The sequence below is a fragment of the Engystomops pustulosus genome, chromosome 9 (genome assembly GCF_040894005.1).
Source record: "Engystomops pustulosus chromosome 9, aEngPut4.maternal, whole genome shotgun sequence".
Lineage (NCBI taxonomy): Eukaryota > Metazoa > Chordata > Amphibia > Anura > Leptodactylidae > Engystomops > Engystomops pustulosus.
This window is the reverse complement of record NC_092419.1, coordinates 47,763,195-47,777,401: the sequence shown is the minus strand read 5'-3', so window position 1 is coordinate 47,777,401 and position 14,207 is coordinate 47,763,195.

Here is a 14,207-nt window from a genome sequence, read left to right as displayed (position 1 = left end):
AAGAGGGTGAGGAGAAAAAGGTACTGCACAGAGTCACTCTATAGCAGTATATAGATCGTCAATTATCTCACAATAAGTGATGAGCTGACTTTTTTCTTACAGGTTCGCCGAGTTTGGACGAACTTTAAACCTGACCATGAAAACCCAATGGAAACACCCATAATCGGTGCTGGCAAATATCGTGTGTTAAGCCTTTAAAATTTAGCAACATTGGAGTTTGAATCCACTCAACCTTACACACAATTGTCCTTTATCTTTATCTATTTATCTATTAATTAAAATGCTTAATATTAGAGGGAACATTTTTTGAGAAAGCTGTGGAAAAGACTAGGATTATTACAGGCAGAGATTGTTATCTCACACTCTTACAGAGCTAGCCTTAGGATTTCAGCAGGAAATCTGAGCACTGTAATTTATCTTTAGTCCTTAGTTTAAAAAGGTGAGAAATGTGTAGAATTAAGTGTTATATAATTCCATAGCAACCGGTTTTATAGCAGGGTTTTTACCTCTTGCTAAACATACAGTATTACATACTTAGCGTTTAAAGGTAGATTGTGAAATCCTGAATGACTCCCAAACCAATAACAGTACTCTTTAAAGGGGGCAGAAACATATCGCTTTTGCCACAGATGGAAGAAGCAAAGCAGACACTTTGCTGAAGTAAATCAGCCACTTAGTGCATGGAGGAGGAGACACCTTTGCCAGATTTGCATACAGAAAACCATGACACAGGCAAAAGATGATAATATCAAAAGCAGCTAAAGTGGCTAAAGTAGCAGCATTGGACAGTGGTTTCAGAGAGTTTATTGTAAAGGCACTGTTATTTAAGCTCTCCACTACTAGTAAGGGCACTTTGTGGCATAACTTTTATGGGAATATACGATGTAAACTCCAACACTCTTTAAACTATATTATATTTTTTCAATGTTACACCATTCACTCTACTTTAACTCCTTCACGCTCGGCACCATACTTGTATGGTGCAGAGGTTTGGAGGCTATGTGAAGAGGGCTCACGGGCTGAGCCCTCTTCATACAGAGTTGTGGTTTGCTGCAAATTACAGCAAACACCCACAGCTAATAACCCCTTATCAGTGCAGGTCGGCACCATCATTGTTTTTATCGTCGCTTCCTGGATCATCAACGGGGAGCAGTGAGCGGTTGCCATGACACCCTCAGGTCTTTCTGCAGTTTCTGCCAGTAGCTCATTGTAATGAAACTGTATAAAAATGCAGTAAATGTAGTATTGCAGCAAATGGTAGGAATAATCAGACCATCTAGGGTTAAAGTAGAGAGTCTAAAAATAGTAAAGAAAAAAAAGTTTTAATAAAATTTTAATAATAATAAAAATTTAAAAAACGAAAAATTTTGATCACCCCTATTTCCCTAGAAACTGATATAAAACGTAACAAACTGTAAAAATTATGATTTATCAAAATATATAAACTGTTATAGTGGGCAGTGAACCACATAAAGGAAAATAGTGCCCAAATGTCCAAAAGACTACTTTTACACCATTTTACATCACATACAAATCCTACTGATCCAAAGAATACCAGCAAGAAATGAATGAAAAAAGCCTGGGTCCTTAAGGGGTTAAGAATGTGGATATTATACCACATGCAAACTAAAACAACATTAGTCAAAGCACTTTTCAGGAAGCACACCACCTCAGCTACATTGTATGGAATATTAAAAGACATCAGTAAAAAGTTCAATTTGTCCCGCAGATAAGAAGCCCTCACATCTCTGTAAACAAAAAAATAAAAAAGTTATGGTTTATGGATTAAAGAGAGTAAAAAACAGAAACACAAAAATGAAAAATGACCTGTCCTGAGTCCTGAAAGGATTAATTGTCAAGTAAATGTTTACTACATCCTGTATTGCCAATTTGATGTGAGTAGCAGGGTAGGCGTTATGGGTACGCAAAGTGGGCAATTGCTCGTCTTTCAAATGACTCTAAAATTGTGTTTCTAGCTGTCAAGGAACCAGAGATGTTCAGGTTTAAACTGAGGATTTTGGTGCGATTTTTATATATAAAAATCACTCCCCAAATTTAGATTCATATTAAAGAGCAGACTCTCCTCTTTCATAGGAAAAAAAGTAAGGTTCTTAGTCTCAAAGAGCCAGCAGGCTACAGGGAGAATTTGCTGCACACAGGAGCTGCTGCACACCTGAGTGAAGTTGCCCCCCACCTTGTTCAAATCAAACAAAATTGGTGTCAAACATTTGTACTACATTTGTGCTGGCTTGTGCAGCAGAAATTTTCGTTTGTGCCGCTATTGTTTTTAAGATTTTAATGAAAGTTTCCAGAGGTCATCAGAGGTCAACCAGCCCCCCCCCCCCATTGCCCAAATCAAACAAAACTGGGAACGAACAATTCTGTTACGTTTGTTCTGGTTTGTTCTGCTCAAATTTTTGTTTGTGCTGCTTTGTTTTGAATATATGAACAAAAAATTCAAGGTCAAAAGTTCAGCCAGCCCCCCCCCCCACATTAACCGAATCAAACAAAACTGGTGTCAAACAAGAGTGCTACGTTTGTGCTGGTTTTTGCAGCAAAAATTTTCGTTTGTGCCGCTATCATTTTGCTAAGGGGACGATATATGGAGGCAGTAAGGTAGTAATAGATTAAAGGTGCTGCAGTTAAAATGATGTTAGTTGGATCTTGAGATGGAGCTGGCGGTCCGCTGCCAGACGAGCTTTCGCTTGTCCAAGCCTCTTCCTTTCAGGTCTTCCCCACACAAAATGGGCCTCCGGGGCCAGAAGCATTTACTTTGAAAAAATTATAATTTTCAAAGCAGGCGGGGGCTAGAAACAGCATTTCTAAGAACCTTTTGTATAAGATCAAGTGTAGTACTGTTCTTATAAGTAATTGGTCTGGTTATGGCGGAGGAGGGGAACGTAAACAGATGCGCAAGTAGCGCTGAAATAATATCGTTAAATGAAAACATTTGGTGGTATATTTTGTGAATAACACAGCAGGGTGGCGGCAAAGTTAACAAGTTTGATGTGGAAGCCGTTAAAACAACCCAAAATTTGCCGTACACAGCTCGTTTGCTAAGGGGACGATGTATGGAGGTAGCTATGTGGACGACTTGTAGAGGCTGCTATGGGGACAATTAAATTTGGATAGTGCCTGTATGTGGCAGTCCAAAAAAGTTTTTAAAACAGAGGAGCCGGTGGGTGGTCCTCCAGAAAAACTAAATAGATAGAGTGCCTTAATGGTCACAGTCCAAAAAAGTTTTCAAAACAGAGGAGCGGGTAGGTGGCCCTCCAGAAAAAAATAAATAGATAGAGTGCCTGTATGTGGCAGTCCAAAAAAGTTTTCAAAACAGAGCAGCGGGTAGGTGGCCCTCCAGAAAAATTAAATGGGTAGAGTACCATTATGTGGCACTCCCAAAAATTGTTTAAAACAGTGGACCTGGTAGGTGGCCCTCCAGAAAAATTAAATACATAGAGTACTATAGCTAGAGCCAGTTGGCCCTGGCAAAAAATAGCCAGTTGCCTCTGCTTTAGTGTACAAAGAGGAGGAGAAGGAGGAGGAGAAGGAGAATGAGGAGGAGGAGTGCATACATGAGAATTATTCAGGTTGAGCTGCTTTCACCTGGTGGAGAATAGAAATCATGAGAAATCCAGCCCTGATTCATCTTGATAAGAATCAGCCTATCAGAGTTGGCGTGTACGCTAATCGGTGACGATGTCACCGGCTGCAGAACCTCCAAGGCGTACAGCACCAGTTCGGGCCGCATGTCCAGCTTTGAAACCCAGTAGTTGTAGGGAGCTGTGTGATCATTTAGGACGATGGTATGGTCAGCTACCAACTCCCTCACCATCTTTCTGTAAAGATCAGCCCTACTCTGCCGAGACTTGGGGACAGGTGACAGTGTCTTGCTGGGGTGACATAAAACTGGCAAAGGCCTTGTAAAGCGTACCCTGCCAGTGCTGGGCAAGCTGCCTGCTCGTCTACTCTCCCTCGCTACTTGTCCGGCAGAAGTACGCCCTCTGCCGCTAGCACTGTCAGAAGGGAGATACTGTTTCAGCTTGTGCACCAGGGCCTGCTGGTATTCATGCATTCTTACACTCCTTTCCTCTACATGGGTGAGAGTGGAAAGATTTTGCTTGTACCGTGGGTCCAGGAGAGTGAATAACCAGTAATCAGTGCTGGAATAAATTCTTTGAACGCGAAAGTCACGGGATAGGCAGCCTAGCATGAAATCTGCCATATGCGCCAGAGTCCCAACATGCAAGAATTCACTCCCCTCACTGGCCTGACTCTTCTTTTCCTTCTCCTCCAACTCCTCTTCTTCTGCCCATACACGCTGAACAGTTAAGGACTGAGCAATGAGAAACAGACCGGAGGGTGCTTTGGCTATCAACAAGGGAATCTTCTTCCCCCATCTCTTGTGACGAGCACAAAGCTTCTGACTTCATGCTGACCAGAGAGTTTTTCAACAGGCCAAGCAGCGAGATGGTGAGGCTGATGATGGCGAAAAAGACAATGGGGCAGATTTATCAAGTGTCTGAAAGTCAGAATATTTCCAGTTGCCCATGGCAACCAATCACAGCTCAGCTTTCATCTTACCACTGCTCATGAATATTTTAAAGGGGAGCTGTGATTGGTTGCCATGGGCAACTAGAAATATTCTGACTTTCAGACAGCTTGATAAATCTGCCCCAGTGTGTGGAGTTTCTTTAAGGCAGTGGTCTAGGACGGGATATTCTCCAATTCTCCCCTATTACGGCATTTCATGAAAAGTGTCCAATACAATGACCACACAAATGACTTTGCCAAAATAAGTTGCTTTTACTTCAAGGATTCATCTCTATACATTTTCCACTAGAACATTTGTTTGTCCCATTATATATACAGCAACTTGACAATTGCACATTTCTTATTTAGCTTGCAAAAATATTATTACCTTGGATCACACGAGCCGGCAAGGCTTCTTCCGGCAACGCCCCGGAAGAAGCCTTGCCGGCGAAACCCTGGGTCGGGCGGATAGAAAGCTAGCGACCCGTTATGTGAATTTGTGATATGCACATTTTTAATGGATTTTTGTGAGTATGATGAATTGGAATAAATTTTAACCTTGTTGGAACGTACCACACCATCTGCCTGCATATTTTCTTCCAGTTACAATATAATAAAGGAGGAGAATGAGAGTGCGATGGTGCTAGTCTGAATGGTGACATACTTTCAGCAGGAGAAATTGAAGATTTGTGCTGTTCATCGAAGTTTTAAGATAAAATAAGAGGGAGAAGAAGAATCCTTGGAGCTCCGGTCATAGTGAAAATATTTTTCTCTATTTTGTGGACTTTTCCAAAGACTGTGTGGACAGGTCTTATACCGTGAGTAGCTCCTTAAGGGGCAAACTGTGCACCACGAACAACTGTGTTTTAGACTCACGTTTACTTGATCCGTAGGGCAGAGACACTACCTCACTTAGACGCCATGCCACAATCTAGCGAGCATCATGTTTGCTGTGACGTTTCGAGGGACACGCCCCCTTCCTCAGACATGGCACGCTCTTATTCGCTACCGCAAGTTATAGTAACCACTACCGGAAATTCTTGTGCATATATCTCACAATGTATATACAATTAAAAGCATATCATAAATATCATCTTCTACACAGCTTAACTATATTATAGTATCAACTTTAGTGTAAATAATACGTCTAATCACAGATAAACATTAAAGTTAAATTCTTCATTTAACCCTTTCGGGCTTTTCGTCTTAAATCTGCAAATCCAATATACCTCTCTCTGTAGGAGGCGTTTCTTTACTTGTTCCTTGTCATTCCCAAATACCTCTTCTAAAACCATCCATCTCAATTTTGATACTTGGTGTCTATGTTCTTTCAAATGTCACACTACTGTAGTTTCCCCATATTTTTTCTTTTCCAGTTTTCCTTTGGGATTAAATACTGTCATCTCACTATCTTGTTTCCTATGTTCTAGTTGCAGACCTGTGTTCATATAATCGAATCTTAATCAGTCTTGAGGTTTGCCCTATGTACATTTTGCCACATGGGCATTTTAGTGCATAAATAACATTTTTACTGTTACATGAATGCCAACCTTTAATCACAATATTTGTACCGTATAGGGGGTGTGATAGTTTTTCCCCTTTAATAATAGAACTACAATTCTGGCATGACAAACATGCATGGGTTCTATTCTTTCTAGCTCGTATTAATTGTTGTCTATTCTGTGTGCTCTTATTAATATCTGCTCGTATTAAATGATTGGCGAGTGATTTACCCTTTTTAAAGACAAACCTGGGTTTTTCCTTAAAGAGTTGTCCATATTGTGGATCATGTTTCTGCTATATGGGCGCGAGAACAACGTGTTACATGGGGCAGAGAACTCTGGGAAGGAGAAAGGAACACCCCCGATGACATCTGCAGACCTGTAAGCCAATCAGCACTTCACACTTCATGTTGTAGCTTCCAGCTGCTGCTATTGTGCTGTGCGATTCTTGCTGCAATCCTTCGCTGTTCTCTAAGGGGGTTCTATATACCCCAAATAGCAGTTCTATTTAGTGACAAAATCGAATATCGAATAGGAAGAAATCTGTTTGACATTCATGCATCTGCAGTAGTGAGCTGTCAGATGTGGGGTATCTGTATAAAGCACATTGCAATACCTTTTGGGGGCTCTAGTTTACAGCCAGATTTATGTATGAAATCCACATAGTTTATACAGTGATTTTCATTGAAATTACACTGTCAGTTGTGGGGTATCTGTATAACACACATTACAATACCTTTTGGGGGCTCTAGTTTGTTCTTTTTCTTTAATAGCTCTTCTCTCCAAGAGTCACGGACCCGACGGTATGCATTAGAGATAGTTTTTTTTGGATAACCTATGTTTAAAAATTTCCCAGTCACTTCTCTTGCGAAATCTTCCTCTAATCTTCCAGTTCCGTTTAATCCGAATAAATTGTCCAACGGGTATGCCAGTCTTCAAATGATTCGGGTGCAAGCTGCTGTGGTGTAGCAGGCTATTTGTAGCTGTTTTTTTTTGGTACAGATTTGTGGTAAGTCACCATTCATCTTGGTAATCCTTAAATCCAGGAAATCAACCGTAACCTGTGAGAAATTAGATGTAAGTAACATGTTCCAGGAATTTGCATAAAGTTGAGAAAAAAAACCTGGCAAAAATCAAAAGGCCCATCCCACAACATAAGTATGTTGTCGATGAACCTGTGCCAACATTTTACATGTCGTTGGAACCCGTCCAATGGGTACACGTGTTCGCCCTCCCACAACCCCAAAAATAGGTTGGCGTAGGAGGGCGCACAATGTGCAACCGTTGCCATCCCAGACACCTGTTTATAAAATCGATGGTCAAAGGTAAAATAATTATATCTCAAGACATATTTTAATAGGTCATTCAAAAAAGAATCATGCCTTCTATTACCTGTGCTGTTCTTGTCCAAGAAATATGCAGCTGCTGCAGTACCGTCTGAATGTGCGATGTTAGTATACAGGGACTCCACTTCCAACGTCACCAACCAAGTGTTTGTCGAAGGTACATACGAGGGCAATGTCAAAACCAGGGTCTGTAAAAAGTAGTTAACATAACCACATGCTTTCTCACATATCCCCCCAATTCCCAACACTATAGGTCACCCAGGTGGACATGTAAGGGACTTTTGGATCTTTGGAAGCATGTAGAATGTGGGAATCCTGGGGCTAGGTACCAAGATGTAATCATATTCCTTCTTCTGAATGATGCTGTATTTTATTGCAGGCTCCAAGAGCGGTCGTTTCTCCATAGAGAAACCTTGGGCACGGCACCGTATTCCGGGGAAAGACAGGACATGTCCATCTTTCTCCCGTCTACAGAATGGTACTGTGCCGCACTTTACAGCTACCTTACGGTTCCGTGCGCCCATTGCCATCTATGGGGGGCGTATATACAGGGGCCCCCACACGGCAGTGTGAATGTAGCCTAACAGCTTGGCTAATATATTTTTTTCTCTATTTTGTCACACATTTGTGTAGATCACTTGAGTTGAACTTGCTCCATTTTTTATTGTCTAGGTGGCACAACTGCTGTTTTATGCTTGCAGGTTAACAATTTTCTTCTGGTAATTTAGGACGCTATGTGTAACACAATTTAAATGGAGAACTGTTCTATAAAGCCTTAGAAATTTATCTTCATTTCATTAATGACCTATTAAATGAGTTGAAGGTGCCAATTGAATAATACTACTAAAAATCAATTTATAATGCTGACCACAAAAAGTGAATTAGACCTCATTGTAAAATGCCACATTCAGTTTACTATGAATCTTCTTAATGTGTCATTTGACATTTGTTATTACTTGGCTTCGGGTTGGTTTTTGATATTTAATGAATTATTGATGGCGGTAGAGGACTACAATCCCAAGCTGGAAGGTGATATGAGAGAGATTAATGAAAATTTCCACAATGTTCAAATTAGTGTAATTGACCATCATTCAGTTTTAAAAAAAATTGCCCATTAATTGGTGGCAAGTGGCCCTTTTATTCACTTATCCATGATTGGTTTGTATGAGAAGTCCTCGGTAACACATAAATCACAGTATACCTATGTGTTGGATACCAGCACATAATTAACACTTTGTAAACGACACGTTATGAAGACTTAACACTACTCTTGTTAATACTTTCATATTCTGTGCTATAAATAATTATAAGAGACTACAGAAATATAACTACATTTTAAAGAGTTTACATGTCGGAGCAGCTCACAAGGATCCCATCACAGCCTTTATCTAGTCAATTCATACATTAATCATTGTAAAATCATCTTTTTTTATTATGTAAATGAGGCTGGTCACATGATGAGAGGCAGTGATGTCACCCCTATTACCCCTCCCCTCTCCTTCCCTGCTCATGTCTGTGTGTAATGTATAGTAAATCATTGCTAGTGTCTGTGCTTTATCTGCTGACATGCTCTCCCTCCTTATACAAATGTGAGAGACACAGACACTAGTACCTGACATGTTCTGCTATAACATGGCTGCCTGGAGCTGTTGTATCTCTCCTATACACACACAGGCTGCAGGGGGCATGGCCTCCAGGAAGCACATGGAGGAGTCATTACACCATTATACCACACACCATTATGCAGACTGTCCGTCATGTGTATAGGAGTATCTCATACACACACAGGCTGCAAGGGGCGTGGCCGCCAGCACCAGGAAGTACATGGAGGAGACATTACACTATTATACCTCACTTCATTATACAGGCTGTCAGTCAAGCAATGGGGGGTGTGGCTGTGCCTCCCACTCATGAATAAGCTGGACAGCTTGAATATAATAATGACTCATTGGACATCTCATTTGCATACATTTTTAGGACCTCTACAAGTTTACAGGCATGTAGAGGAACAATGAAAGTATAGAGGAAAGGCTTTCTAATGTTAGTTTATAAAAATATATTTAGTTTAGGGGGCCAATTTGCCTGACGGGTTCTTTTTAACCTTTTTTGTTATCAACTATCTTACCCTGTGCATGGAAACTATCTGAAAATGCACTTGCCGATGGTGGCAGGTATGGGTCCAGCACCTTGTTTGGAGGAGGGGTATTGATCCAAGGCCTCTTTCCCATTGTCTTTTTTCTCATCCATGGTTTAGTGATTTTAGCAGAGTCAATGGGGGTCATTTACTAAGGGCCCGATCCGCGTTTTCCCGAAGTGTTACCCGAATATTTCCGATTTGCGCCGATTTCCCCGGAATTTCCCCAGGATTTTGGCGCACGCGATTGGATTGTGGCGCATTGGCGCTGACATGCACGCAACGGAAATGGGGGGCATGGCCGAACGAAAACCCGATGGATTCGGAAAAAACGCTGCATTTTAAAAAAAAAAAGTGTTGCGGAGCTTGCACTTACCTTCACAAGGAATAGGCCGGTGAACTTGGGTGCGTTCCGATGCTCTTCAGTGCCACCTGGTGGACGTCGGAGGAACTGCCTTAATGAATCCCAGCCAGACCCGAATCCACCGCAGAGAACGCGCCTCTGGATCGCAAATGGACTGGTTAAGTCAATCTGTCCCAATGTTTTATATAGATTCTTTTACGTTGGCTTTTATTTTCACCAATCATTTGTCTGTGGAAAATCTTTTTAGACCTGTCAGTTAATTTTCACTGATATAGATCACGGAAGGCAATAAAAGTCTACAGGTCTGCAAAAAAAAAAATATATTTTTTCTCTGATAAGGCTGAGAAACCTGGTATTATGCTCTTTCACCAATGTTAAACCTTAATTTTATTTTGCGGACACTTAGACAAAACGGAGGTATGATGGAGACAAGAATCAAAGGAAGTGCAATGGATGTGCAACACACACAGCTATGTGAAACCCCCCTTACAGTTAGAAAGTCAATGATAAAATAGAAATGGGAATCAATTAGGGCTCTATTATCCAAGGATCCATATGCAATTCACACAAATACATTCATTTTTCCATTGGGGTAAATTTTTATAATGCTTATTACACCCATTTACACATATTTGCTAGTAATATATCAAGAGAGTGATGGAGAAAATATGTAGTTAAAATATGACTTATTTTTATTATTGAAAATGTCAGTAGAAATGAAAGCTAAAAAATATTTAACTTAATGCTTATTTATAAAGGTTTCAGAGTTAAGAAGAGTTAATAATGTTGATAAATATAATATCCTGTGTGTGCAGCAATTGTTGTTCCTTATTCTGTCTGCCTATCTACATGCTATTTCACATTCCATATGTATTGCAGATGCAAAGCAGATGAATTAGTGTAAGTTAGGCCTCTTTCACACTTACGTTTTTCACGTGCGTGTTCTGTGCGCGCTTTTGATGTGCAGAAGTTGCATTGCATTTTTTTCAGGCACACACGTGCATTGTTTTTAACGCATGTTTTAATCTCTGCATGCTCAGCAAAAACGCCCTGCACTCTGAGACACATGCAAGTGCAATACGTTTTTTTACTGATCAATTGCCATAGAAAAGATAGACCACAGTCCTGAGTGCTTTTCACATGCTTTATCCACACATGAAAACGCATTGAAAACACCAAAAAAGCGCATAAATAACTGAGACACTGAATAAAATCTGACTGAAAACTGATTGCACTCTGGTCGAAATCTGACGTAATCTGCAACGCAAGTGTGATAGAGGTCTTAATCATCTAGCAACAATATAAAATAAGTAATTAAAGGGAACCTATCACATCATTAACCTCTGTAAAAACACAGAGAGTACCAGACAAAGGGTCAAAATACAAAATACAGAAGGCAATGCCTGCTAGCTCAGAATAAGGCTACATTCACACTAACGTATGGAGGACGTATATACGGCCGACGTATATACGGCCGACGTATATACGGCCGACATACGTCCTCCATAGACGGCAATGGGCGCACGACGCCCTATGGGAGCGGTACGGTGCAGCACACGTGCGGCATCGTACCCGGGAAAAAGATAGGACCTGTCCTATCTTTACCCGTAGTACGGCGCCGTGCACCATTACTTGCTATGGAGAGGGGCGGCGTGAGCTGCGCTCACCTCCTCCTCCTCTCCCCGTGCACTGCTGTTGCCCGCTACGGTACGGTACGGGCGGGCAACGGCAGTGTGAATGTAGCCTAAGTCTAAGCAAGTAAGGAGTAGACTGACAAAACAATTGTGAGATGTCAGAGGCCTGTTCCAGACTTTGATTGGGTCAATTCTCTGACAGATATTCAGACAGGGCGGAGACAATGGGTGTGGTGGAAATCAATATGGCTAATAGGGAAGGGGTAATGCAGTATTCAAGGACTGTATGTACTGTATATACAGAAGCAAGGACAGATTGAAACAAAAGAACACCTATCAGCACATCCTCACTCCATAAACAGAGGATGCCACTGAAAACCAAATGGTCACAGATGTTTCAGAGATATAGAGATGCTGTCCATCTAAACTCTCTGGCAGTATAGAACTATTCAACAGTGTAGTTGAAATGAAATATGTTTTGTGCAGTTTAATTTCAATTTCATTCAAATTAGTTTCATTTCATTCATTATTAAACACATAGGAAATGTTTATGACAAACAATCAATTTTAACAGCCTGTTTTATACTTTGGATATTGCGCAAATTGCTAAAGTTAAATGGAATATACAGTACAATGTAAACATCAGTTTTGTTACAAAGACCATGTTTAATCAATTAAACTAATTACCAAACATCGCTCCTACCACAATGTCACCCTTGACCTCAAAAGGGACACTTATCTTGAGTAGTTGTGTAATTAAAGAAACAGTTATGGTATTTATGTCTTTGTGATAGTGCGATTGCATTGCGGAACTCCATTAAGACCTGAGGGAGAAGCTTATTAAAATTTAATTAATTGCTCATTGTGTCAGAGACCGCACTGAAGTTTATGGAGGCAGTGAAAGTAAATATTCTGATTTAAGTTGTCTATTGGATTTGCGCTTTATAAGCAATGCTGCTCTTCAGAGCTTGCCTCTGGCTCTTGGAGACAATGGCAAAGGAAAAAAGGAGTTCCATTTTATCCTTAATGGATGGATAGTCACTCGCTAAAGGTGATTTACAGCATGTATCTCAATTCTAGTCCTCGAGGAAGCCCAAAAGATCTAGTTTTCAACATTTCCCATAGTGAGATTACATATAACAATTACAGTGGAAGTTATGATAAATAAATAAACTGAACAGAATTATTGAAACATTTTATTTTCCCTTTTGAGAGCATTTTACTCTTTCAAGACAAGAAAAAGCTGATTTCTTAACCATGGATTTACTGAATTCAATAAGCCTCATATCATATCATATTGAGCAGGCGACCTCACATAAGATTTTGATTATTTTATTGCCAATTTTAGATGAACCAACCACCGAATGTATATGATTTAACAATAAATGTTTGGGAATTACAAAATGAAGTATGTTAAATTTGAACATCTTTTGTCCTCACAGAAAATACACTACGGACTGTAGAGACTAGTAATCTAGCAATGTAAGAACATGCTCACTTAGTTGAACTGAGCAAGAAATTAAGCAAAAATATAAGTGTATGGGAGGGGGGGGGCATATTAAATCTATTGCATTTGTTTGACCAGATTCATAAGGACCTGTCAATCTGATTCAGACAAGGACCAAGGTAGGTAGCCAGGGTTTGGAGTCGGTATACATAGGCATGGGTCAGGTAAAAGAAATAAGTCTTCTGTCAAGATACTGGGTAACAGGAACAGAGAAATACCTTTACAGCCATCTTTGTTCAGGCATCTTCTTTTAGGAGAAGCTTATTAACTGGGCCAGAGGTTCAGAAGGTTTAAAGTTCTTTTTAAGGGTTTGTCTACCCTACAAATAAGGACTAGAACAGAGAAGACACCTGTAGCTATGGCGTTGGTACACAGAACTTTATTTCCACCCTAAATATGTTAAAATCATCGAAGGCCTTTATTTCTTTTATACCATACATTTAAGTAGCCATGAAAATGTGAAAAATAATGATTGACAGTAATATTTCTCCAGAGGGTTTGCCGTGGTCCACAACAATGTGACTAACGTCCTCCAACGCTAAATAGCCCAAGGGCTAAATCTGCCTCCACAAATTCTTTCTAATGGTTGCTATGAAAAGCTGGATTTATCTTATTTTACAATTCTTAAGCGTTCTTCAATCTTGATTCGGTTAAAAGCAACAGAACGTAACAGAAATTTGTGTCGTGAAGGATTCAGTAAGTGACATTGTAGAGCTGAAGCGGAGTTCTAGTCTAAACTGTGTCTGGATGTCAGAGGAAATTTCAGGTCTGCGCTGAATTATTGGATTACCATTGATGGTACTTCACGTAATATCAAATATAGCGGATGTACTGTATTAGTTAAAATTCATGCCAAGCAGATTGTTTTAATTTATATTCAGGTGAAGTAAGTATTGACATTTCAAGTATGGAGGAAGTGATCAAGCTTTGGAGTTGACAGGTAGTTATAAGCTTACTTCAGTTATCCAATTGATTCAATGCAACAATACATAAGAAACAGCCACAATGTGAAAAAAACGTAGAAGAAGGTTAGACTCAGAAAGAGTCACAGACTATTAAAAAGTCATTGCTTTGTCCTTCCTGCTGATTATGATACACATACACAAGGCTGTGGCAAATATCAGCTTTATAAGAATGGGATACATAATGTCTGTCAATGTTATTCATTCTTTCATGACTGAGGGTGATTT